The 11,705-nt window shown below is 39.9% G+C and overlaps 1 long non-coding RNA gene across 2 annotated transcripts; it reads left to right on the top strand.

Annotated features, from left to right (window-relative positions):
- The first annotated feature begins 220 nt into the window (after nucleotides 1–220).
- Nucleotides 221–11,464, top strand: LOC309845056. 2 transcript variants are annotated; one of them, XR_014301006.1, is made up of 3 exons: nucleotides 221–281; nucleotides 7,675–7,722; nucleotides 11,247–11,464. It is a non-coding gene; the product is annotated as an uncharacterized lncRNA (long non-coding RNA). The 2 variants fall into 2 exon arrangements; XR_014301007.1 differs by having other exon boundaries at nucleotides 247–532.
- Nucleotides 11,465–11,705: the final 241 nt, after the last annotated feature.

Below are 11,705 nucleotides of genomic sequence, written 5' to 3'. Positions count from 1 at the left end.
GTTGCTGGGTTCTCAAGTGAGGGAGAAAAGCACAGATAACATGCAGTGGTGTGCAGAACTGTACAATTTGGGGTATAGAACACAATACAGTGGGAAAGACCTGTGTTTCCTGGATTCGAATTCTCTTCATTGCTTCATAGGGAAGAGTCCATTGTCTTGGAACTCTTAGCAATCGTTTTCATTCCAAAATGGCTGTCATCTGGAATTTGATGGCATTCCTGCCTTTTGATGACATTCCTGCCCAGATACCATCCCATGCTTACAGAATTACATCTCCCTGGGTGGGTCCAGACATCTCTATTTATTAGCACAGGTCATCCTGATGCACAGCCTAGGTTTGGAGGTGTACTGGGATGTCTTACTTATCTCAGTAAGATTCTGTTGAGGATGAAGCCAATGGTCATGGACACAAGGAGCCAGCTCTGTGTTGGGAGCTTGGGTTTTCTAACTGAAGACTCATCGTATGGATTCTCAAAGACTCTTGCCCATGAAACTGACTCAGTCTGTGAAGAAAGAGGCTGGGGTCAAACAGGTTTGCCTAAGTGCTCCCGGGCCAGAAACCCCTGAACAGAATGGGGCTCAAGAACCACCTCCATGGCAGATGGGCGTTGGATTACTGGTGGGGAGGTGGGGGGAGGTGGCTGATGGGCTGTATCGGATGGGGAGAGTCTTGAATACATCATTCTGTTCAAGTATCCAACTTCAGATATTTATTGATCACTTAATATATGTATGGCTGTGTACCTCAGGGAATGCTGCAAAGATGATAATTCAACAAGACTTTCCTTTGTATTATGCATGCAGGGGAAAAGGACCGTTAGGAGTGAAAGTCAGAAACACAGGAAGCGTATTAGGATGGGCCTTTTAGACACCACCTGGCGCTTGGCAAGGCTGACTGAACTGAGATTCTCACCACAATAGTGCTGTCTGCTTGTCTGCCCTAATTTTGGACTTCAATGCTGATGGCTAGCTTTGGGCTAGTACAAGTGCATGGAAGTAGCCTGTGTGTGTGTATGGATGAGTATAAGTAGGGCTTCTTCTGTAATTACTACATTCTATGATATAGAAAACTGTTATTTATCAATCTTAGATAAAATTATATGTAAACACACTCTCAAATTTCCCCTTCTAATCAGACTGCCTTCCCCAAATACACTCTAGGTTAGGAAATCTAGATCATGACACGTCTGGGACTGTTCCCTGCACCTGGTTGTCTTTCTTCGTGGTCTTCTTCTCTCCTTGCAGACCCTGACTTAAAATTGCTTGCCTTCCCTCTGTAGAATAAAAATCTGAGTTTGAGCCTCATGTTGGTGACCACTGACCTTGCCGAAAGATATTCACAGTGGCTCTGGTCTGGTTGAACATCGCTGTACCTGTCATTCCTTGTTGTACTGTTCTAGTGAGGACACTTCAGTTAGACCCTCTGAAATTGACTATTGGCCTGGTCTCTTTCTCCCTCTTGGACACTAAACTCTGCCTGCTGGGCTGGACTTCCTCCAAGCATCAGCAGCTGGGTCAAGCTGCCTACCACCTGTCTCACCCCAGGAGGGAAGGCCTGGTTTTAAGGTCCCAGCCCCTCCTCAGTCTCACTGTCTTCAGACTCCGTAGTCCACTCAATTAACTGAGTCATGCCTGGCTGTTTTCCAAGATATAACCCAGATGGAGGGAGAAGTTGTATTTTGGTTTTAGGAGGATAGCTCTGTAAGGATCCTTGGAATGATCTAGCCACTTTCCAAGAACATTATCTGACACCTCAAAAGAACTACTCATAAATTAATTCATACATGTTATTGCCATCACACCCTCCCCCAGTCTTGATGACATGACAGTCATCAGTATTCCCATCTCGTAGGTAGGGAAATGATCTCAAGTTTTCCACCACTAATCACTGCCTGAAGTTTATTGTTTTGCATTTCAGTTCTCAGATTAATCCATGCAAAGAAGTAGTCATGTTTACTAGCAGGAGACACCCATGTGAAGATCTTTTTCCAACCCTGGGCATATATTGTGTAATTAATAACAAACTCTTTGGGTATGCACAGTTCTTTTCATTCCAAAGATTCCCAAAGCACTTTTACAAGCTTAACTTGGGCTAAATATCCCTATTACCTCATCCAGCTCTGAAATGTAGCAACCTCTGGGGGAAATTGTGGCAGCTGCTTAACAATGCACAGACATACTGTACTGCAGCATGAACACAGGAGACTGCTGGGTTCACAGCTCTCTTTTATTTTGTATGGCAAGAGATGCAGATCAGGAGAAGGGAATCAGGAAATTGCCTGGGAGCACTACCACAGTCTGCATGAAAATGCTCTTCATAGAGTCTTAGAGGAACAAAGCACATTCACCCAAGGCATTCATCACAGCCAAGCAACACTCCTGAAGCTAGTAGGTCAGGGAGGGAAAGGATTAGGCAAAAAGATGCTTCTAGAAGGTAGCCTGGAAGGGTAGCACTTTGTAAAATTTCCTGGTTGTTGAGAATTTGAACTCATACAAGTGCATTATGTGTTGCAGGCGGTGGATAGTGGCGTGGATAGTTTCCATGTTCCTCTCTAGACTCTTTCCACACCTCTGTACTCTGCTCTGTTCTCTGAGAGACTGTCCTTTATGGAATGACTCAGTGGGGTCAGCCCGGTCCTCTAGTTTCTGGACTCAGCCAGTGATTGGAAGCAATGATGCTGGGTATTCATTTCATTGCATTGGGGTATGGTATTCTTCCACCCAAGTCTGCCAGTGTTGTCAGATGGCCCTCTCTTCCAGCTACAGCTGCTCTTTCTGCATTACCTAGCCATTCCCTCTCCTTGTCCCTTAAATCTACAATGATGAGAGCTCCTTGATGCTGCTACTCCCAGGGGCATTACTCTCCCTCATTAATTTTCCTGACAGCTTCCCCATCTCAAGTCACCTTTTCTAAAGAATCCATTTATATATTTGCCTCCTTAAATACCCTATTTGAGTGGGCCACCTGACAATTTATGATGATAGGAGAAAGCACAATGAAGAATAAATATTTATAATAATAATTAATTTTAATGAGTATCTACTTTGGGCCAGATAAGGTTTACATGCTTTACATGTAGAGTCTCGTTTAGTTTACTCTTCATGCAACATATATTTTGGCTATATCTGCATATCATGTATAATTCTAGGCTTTGGGCACTAGTGTTCAAAGCAGAAGAAGGCTTTGAACTTATGAAGCTTAAATTATACTGGAGGGGCTCAGAAGGTATGAATTCGTATTCCAAGTTTTATGGAAAAAAGCTGGGGATAAGAGAGTGAGAGAAGGGCCATAATTTCATGGGTGGTCAAGGGAGGCTTCTGTACAATGGTGTCATGAGAGCAGAACTGAAAGAAATGAGCCCTGTGGGGATCTAGGGAAAGGTCAGTGTAATTACTGTTTCTGTTTGATGGATTTTTTAAAAATGAGGCTCTGAAGAGTTAAATGACTCGCTGAAGGTCATATAGCTAAAAACTGAGAAAGCCAGAACTATCTCATCAGAAAGCCAAGCACAGATATCCCTAACTACCTCATTCAGAAGAATGGTAGATCTCAATAGATGTTTCAGGATGGACTAAATGAATGAAACTCAAAGTCTGTGCCATAAATCATAGCTAATAATTACCAATTTTATGTTCATTGATAATCTGTATAACATCTTCCTTGGAACAAAGAACAGGTTTTTTTTAGATTTAGGAATCCCTGATATTCAAATTCAACATTAGAAAACCAAGTGATGTAATTCAAAATATGAAAGGCTAAAGAGAAAAATCATATGATAATCACAGTAAATGCACAAAACGCACTTAACAGAATTTAAGATCCCTTTATGATAAAACCCTCAGAAAATTTGGAATAAACAGGGACTTCCTTAACATGATGAAAGGCATATAGGGGAAACGTATAGTTGGTATATCTAATTATTGTATCTTAATGAAAGATTGAATGCTTTCATCCTTTCAAACACTTTTCTCTTTGTAAGCAAAGAAAGTCAGTCTCTGCTCTTAAAACTCCTATTCAACATTTTTAGTGGAGTTGTTAGCCAATGCAATAAGGGAAGATAAAGGGGAGAAAAGGCATACAGATGGAAATAAATAAATACATCTATTTTTATCTGCAGATCAATGATGTTCTATGAAGATGCAAAGGACTGTATGTTTGTGATCCCCACAAAGTTTCATATATTGAAACTCTAATCTCAGTGTGATGGTGTTTAGAGGTGAGACCCATGGAAAGTAGTTGAATCATATAGATGGAAATGGCATGAATGGAATTTTAAAAAGGCCAGAAAGTTAGCTATCTCTCTTTTTTCCACATAGTCCACAATCCCAGAAAAGGGCTCTCTCTAGAACCTGACAATGCTGATATTCTTATCTTGGACTTAGCAGCCTCCAGAAATATAAGAAATAAATTATTGTTGTTTACCAGCCACCTGATCTATAGCACTTTGTTACAGCAGTTCCATCCCAAAGAACTAAAGGATTAAACAGTGCCAATTAAGGCCACAGAAAGTTTCAAAATATCTACGAAAAAAGCTCCTATAACTAACAGACAAATTTAACAAGGTCATGGGATACAAAGTCACTATTTAAAAAAGTTAAAAATTAAAATTAAATAATTTGAAGTACCATTTTATAACAACAAAATATGAAATACTTAATCTAATATTAATGTACTTACTGTACTTAATATAAAATACTTAATACTAAAAATACCTTACACTTTGTACAGAATATGTGCCAGATATGAATGCTAAAATTGATTCATGAGTGATATCAAAGTGGGGCTTATCATGATCATGGATTGTAAATCTCTATATTAAGATGTTGGTTCATGCCAAATTGATCAATGTAATCCCAATCAACCATGTTTTTGGTAAGGATTGGTAAGCTGATTCCACATCTAAAAGAAAAGGACCTAAAATGGCTAAAATAATACTGAGAGAGAACAAATTTGAACAGTTCATACTAGCTGGTTTCAAGATTTCATATTAAATCACAATAATCAAGACAGCATGATATTGATGAAATAATAGACAAATAGATAGATGGAACAGAACACTAATACCAAGCAGAGATATGCATATCTACAGTCCATTGATTTTTGACCATGATTCCAAGGTAACTAAATGGAGAAGGAATAATCTTTCCAACAAATGCCTCTAGAACACTGGGTATGTACGTGGTATCATTTACTAATATCCCATACCATACAAAATTATGAAAAGTTAAATATAAAAATGATTGGTTTTATATTCAGGGATTAAAGTAACAGTGGATTGGTTTGTAAAAAATAAAATCTCTGAAGAATGGAGGCATAGCAATTATCAAGAGAAACCATTTTCTCCAGGGCTAAGTTCTAGACATTGTTAGGGAATGGCTGTGGGTCCTTGGATGGCAAAGAATCTCTGTGGTTCTGGGGTGGTGGAACATGCTGGAAAGCTGCCCTGTACAACTTGTTCACAGCATGGTGTCTCTCCAAAGGCACTGGGCTACCCAACTGCCCTTGGGAACGATCAAGGAATGTCACTGGTTGCTTGATGCTCTGACTGCAGTTCCCTGCAGGAGGTAGCCCTGGAGTAGCTATGTGTACTCCAAGAGGCTGTGGCATGAGCACTATAAAATCAGAAGGTAAAATCCCTTTTCTCCTGCAGGTTCTCTAGTAACATCTCTTGACAGGGCCTCAATGGAAGTAGGCAAAGGAAAAATATTTAATGGGCCTGGATCCATTTTCATAGAGCAGGCAAAGAGAATTAATTTGGAGCTGGGAGATAATAGACTGGGAAAGGCACAGATCTAAAATTTTTAGCACTCCCAAAAGAAAATATAGAAGAAATTTGTGTGACTTTGAGGTAAACAAATATGTCTTAGGACACAGAAAACATGAATCATAAAATAAAAATTGATAAATTGAATATCATTAAAATTAAAAACATTTGCTTTTTGAAAGACACTGTCAAGAAAATAAAAAGCCAGGGGCACGTTGGTAACTCAATAGGTTAAGTGTCAGCCTTTGGCTCAGGTCATGATCCCAGCCTGGGATTGAGCCCTACATCGGGCTCTCTACTCAATGCAGAGCCTGCTTCTTCCTCTGCCCTTTCCCACTTGTGTTCTCTCTGTCTCTTTCAAATAAATAATTAAAATCTTAAAAAAAAAAAAAAAGAAAGAAAAGAAAATGAAAAGCCAAGCTACATACTGGCAGAGATTATTAGCAAAACATGTAACTAAAAAAGGGCTTGTTTATAGCATATATAATTTTCATATACTGTTTGCTAGAAATCAACCAACCCAATAAATAATGAACAAAAGATCTGAATAGTCACTTCACAAGAAAAGATCTGCAGACAGCAAATAAACAGATGAATGATGCTCAATGTCATTAGTTTTAGGTAAAGACAAATTACAATCAAAACGATACTACATACAATTTGGAATGCTTAAAATTGGAATAAATTGACAGTACCAAGTGCTGGATGGGGATGGAGACCAACTAGAACTCTCATTCATTGCTGGAGGCAATAAAAAATACTATGGCCACTTTGGAAAAAGTTCGGAAGTTTCTTGTAAAGTTCAATACCTTCTTGACTTCTTGACCTAGTAATCTTACTCCTAGGTATTTTTCCAAGAGAAATAAAAATATATGTCCAAATGACATTTCTATGTAAATATTTATAGCAGTTTTATTCATAACTGACCCAACCTGTAAGCGACTCTAATATCCATCAACAGGTGAATGCATAAACAAGGTGTGCTAAATCCATACCATGGATTACTACTCAACAATAACAAGGAATTAATTACCAATAAGTGCATTACTAATGGACCTGAAAAGCATTACGTTGCATGAAAAAAAGCTCGACAAAAACTTCTACATAAATATGGTTCCATTTATATGACCTCCTCAGGAGACAAAAAATTATGGACACAGAAATCAGATCAGTGAATGCTAGGGGTGTGGGATGGGGGAACTGACTACAAAGCACCACAAGGAATCTTTTGGCGTGATAGAGAAATACTATATCTTGATTAGAGTGATGTATACATTTGTTAAAACTCATGGACCTAAACTGAACAAAAAGGGGAAAACTTACTCTATATGAACTATTCCTCAATAAATGGAACTTTAAAAAGTTCAGATTTTTAAAAAATTTATATACAATTGAAATGCACAGATCTCCAGTGTAGCTACTGAAGATTGCATTTCGTTAGTATATCCCAGTTTTTTGCTATTATAAATAGAGCTCTGTGAAAACTCAGATACATGGTCCTTCCTGGATATACACCCTCAATTTTTTTAAGTTGGAATCCACTCAATTCTTAAGCTAGAAATTGCTGGGTTACAGTTTATGTATATGTTTGGTGAAAACTGCCAAAAACTTTTCTAAAGTGGTTGTAAAGCTTTATGATCCCACGACTACATATGAGAATTCCAATTTGCTCTACTTTCTCTCCAAAGTTGGTAAAAAAAAAGAAGAATTGAAAAATTTCACCATTCTGATGGCTCTAAAGTGGATCTCATTTTGGTTTTAATTTGTGTTTTCCTGATAAGAAGTGATGTTGGGCACCTTTTCACACATTTCTTGACCATTATGATATATTATTCTATGAAATGCCTTTTCAAGTCTTTTGAACATTAAAACAAATGAATTGTTTTTCTTTTTTTCTTATTGATTTTAGGAGTTATTAATATATTCAAGATGAGGGTCCCTATCAGAGATATGAACTGTAAGTATTCTCTCAGGAGAAATTTTGACTAATTATAGTTTAGATAAGGATATGCTGAAAAACACAGTAAGTGCCTAAAGCATATTGATCTTTTAAAACACAAGAGCTAATGTAGGAGGAGATAAAGACTTTGGCTGTCCCTTGCTGTCCCTTAGCTTGGTATACTGGAAGTCAGCCAGATGTTTCCCAGACCCATTCTCTATGTTCCTCCTTACAGAAAAATGACATTCCCCAGCCTCCCTTTCAGTTAGCTGGGGCCATATGACCAAGTTCTAACTAAAGGAGTGTGGTTGGAAACCATAAAAGATTTTTTAAATCTTTTATCTTTTAAATCTGCTTTATCACCGCAGCTGTCACAAGATGCTCATCTACAATTTTATAAGAGAAGGGTCCTGAATCCTTCAAAGTTCTCTCTGACCAAACCGAAAAAACAAAACAAAACACCAAAAATACTTCTCTTGAGGGAAATCAAAGCCTGGAGACACCATCCTAAGATTCATTCATCCTAAGATTTACTCATTCCTAAGAATGAAACAAATGTCAGTGCCGTGTAAAGGAGACTATGTTTGGAATGGATCCTGTAGAACCAGGCCTGAGGCTCTCATCTATATGATAAATATTGCTGTATGGAAAGCACTTCAGTATTTTTAAGTCTAAAACAATGACAGTGTATTCTTTCTTAAGGTCCTGTGAATTTGGTCAGGCTCAGTGAGATGGTTTCTCTGCTCCTCGTTGGTATCTGCTGGGCCCACTCCTGTGGGTTCATCCAGCTGATAGTTAGGCTGGCCTGGAAGGTTCTGAAAGGCCTGGGTGCTAACTGTGTACTGAATTACCTCAGTTCTTCTTCATGTGGCCCCACTCTCACAACAGGAGAGCCAGAACTTCTCTATAGAATGGTGAATTCCAAGAGGGAACGTTCTGGAAGGACAAGACCCAGTGGACAAGTGCTTATCAAACCCCTGCTCATCAAACTCAGAATCAGTGTGGGAAGGGATCACTCAGAGGAGAGAGGGCTGGAAGGTATGATCAATGGTGAACCAGTGTCACAGTCTACCACTTACTGCTGTGTGGCAGAGCAATAGACTCATTCAGAGAACTGGACAAAAATGCCCCTGATGGTGGGGATTCATAGCTGAATGTCTGTATATAGGAACAGATGAAGAAGCAGAATCCAAAGAATAAGTGTGAAGGTTGAAGGGATGTCCACTGTCACCTTCCATTGTGTCCATCTGTGGTCATTTTGTGCCATCCAATGCTACAACTCCCAGAAAGGCAGGGTCTGATTTAAAATGTTCCGGTGTACTTCCTGGTGTTTCATCAGTTTGGGAACACAGGAGCCCACTGTGGGTGAGTGACAAAACTGTGGAGGTCAAACCAATAGGACGCATTGCTTTGTCACAGCAATATTCAGGACAGCATCCAGCTTGGTCAGTGCACAAATTGTTGGTGCCAGACTATCTGTCAGCAGCCTGGATGAACCTTGTTAACCAGGGAAATGGGGGGCTTCTTGGCAAGGCCTGAAGGTTTGGGGTGGAGCGTCATTCCTTGTTCATTTTAAAAATCTCATCCCAACTTCACTTCCCTGGGAAGCCCTCTAGGCTCAGTTATTTTAAATTCATGTCAGAATTCCCTCCTCCTTTATTCTGACATGCTTTGCTCTTCCTGATTTAAAGTCTGCATTCCTGCTGGCCTCTCAGCTCTGGGTAAAGAGGAATCGTCTGTCTTGTTCAACACCATATCTTCAGTACCAGTACAGTAGGTGTGGAAATTGAAACTTGAAAACGCATTCCCTTCTTCCCTTCCTCCACCATTCTCTCCTCTCCCTTTTCCCAGAATCATCTACATTTGAAACTGCTGATGAAGAAGCAGGCCAATGACCTTGGGTATCTGACCATGGCCTCTGTTGATCACTGTTATAAGGCGCAATGGCCACAGGAAGTGGTGCTCAGTGGGAATGAAGTAACCATTGCCCTTTGACATAGTCATGTAACTCTCGTGTCAGTGGGGATGTAGCATCCTTGGGGAGGTAGATGACAGTATCTCAAACCCCCCATTCTCTGTGGAATGGGACATTGAGCCAAGTTTCGAATCTCAGTGGGGATTCTTGAAAGTCAGGTATTTCCCCAGGTCATCTCAGACTGATTTACTGCTTCCAACGAATCCTGGATCTTTCTCCCATCTTGCATATTTTAGCTGTCCCCGTCCCATCATCCTAGATCTACTCAGAGAGATTCAGGTCCTTTATTTCCTCTATATAGCCCTCATCCCAGGCCATTTACAGTCCTTAATAAAGATTGATGGTATAAGCATGCGGGTTATATCATAGAGTAACACAGCAGGTAACTTAGACTGTCAGACTTCACTTGTTTTAGAGCCTTCTGGTACCCCTTCTCCTGGGGCCCCAACTCTATTGGGGACTGTGCACTGACCAGTGTCCTGTTAGTTCCAGCCTCAACTTCTTTTTGGGTTTCATCACTCCCCCTCTGCCTCCTCCTTTCCACCCTTCTACTCCAAACCCCCCTTTCGAAACAATTTACTTTTATTTTTAAGGAAGTTTCCAACTTTTTTGAGTTACATGAAATGCACAAAACTGCACATATTTAAGTGTATAACTTCATCAGTTTTGACAGATATGCACCCCCTGCAACCACCACCTCTCAAACAACATTTCCATCACCCCCTAAACATTCCTTGTGGCCTTTTCCATCCATTCCTTTCTCCACCCCATTCCCAAACAACTGCCGATCTGCTCTCTCTCTCTCTAAGTTAGCCCGTGTTTCTAGATTTTATGTAAATAGAATCTTATAATATGTTCTCTCTTTTTTGGCTTGGCTCTTTCACTCAGTGTAATAATTTTGAGATTTATCCACATCGTTGTGTCCAATGATAGCTATTTGTCTTTATAGCCTACATTTCATTGTATCACACTCCACAATTTATCCACTTAGGCACTGATGGATTTGGGTTGCTCTGGTTTGAGCTATTACAAATTAAGCTCCTGTGAACAGTCATGTGCAAGTCCTTGGGTTTCATGCTTTCATTTCCCTGTGTAAGTACCTATCAGAACCATCTCATACTTCGGCCAGCCATGGAGGAGAGTTTCAGTTGCTCCTCCTCTTAGGCCAACAGTTGCTATGGTCAGTCAATTTCCAGGTGAGACATCTTAGTGTGTGTGTGTGTGTGTGTTAGTTAAGCACAACAGTTTAGCTGCCTCTTGGCTTCATTCCTTCAGAAGCCGAGCATATGCTTAGGTTTACAGGGAATAATGCCAGGTTATACGTGTTGGCCCAGGGATGTTCTTAATTGTATCTGCTCTTCTCCTCCCCTGCAGTGTCCTGGTTTGCATAATAAGGTACCTGATTCCTCTACCTCTAGCCCAACTGGCGGTGGACCCAGGCTATACTTCCACATTGACAGAGGCCCATCAAGGTGTTGTGTTAGCAAAGACTTTTCTATAAAAGGAATTTTCCTGCTTTTCTAAAACACTTCTTTTTTTTTTTTTCCTTACCATGCTGGGATTACAGGAAGAAAGGACAGACATTCCTAACCTGGTGCCCCCTGGGGCATCCTTGTATCGGGGAGAAGAGCTTACCAGAGAGAAGAGGAAGCCAGCCCAGAGGAAGGAGGGCGAGCATGGAGGGAGTCCAATCATGTGGGCATGACATCATTTGAGCCCCTGGATCTCTGTACCTCCTGTTCAGTATTGCTGTGCCCTGAAAACTGCTCCAAAAACTAAGGTCTATTAAAGCAAACTTTAAAATTTTCCATTATTTTTAATATACACAATTTTTATTTCCCTTTTGACCCAGAAGTTGTTTTAGAAGGTCATTATAAAATTTCTAATTGGAAGAATTCTTTAATTAAATCTTTACCATTATCTGTAATTTTGTTTTACTGATGACAGACAACATGTTTTTCCAAATATATCGAGATTTAATATGTGACCTAAAATTAAATAGTTTTCTAAAAATTTCTCATGGACG

The sequence above is a fragment of the Mustela nivalis genome, assembly GCF_964662115.1.
Source record: "Mustela nivalis genome assembly, chromosome: 12".
NCBI classification, from domain to species: domain Eukaryota; kingdom Metazoa; phylum Chordata; class Mammalia; order Carnivora; family Mustelidae; genus Mustela; species Mustela nivalis.
The sequence above is the reverse complement of the archived record's forward strand: the minus strand, read 5'-3'. Positions and strand labels throughout refer to the sequence as shown.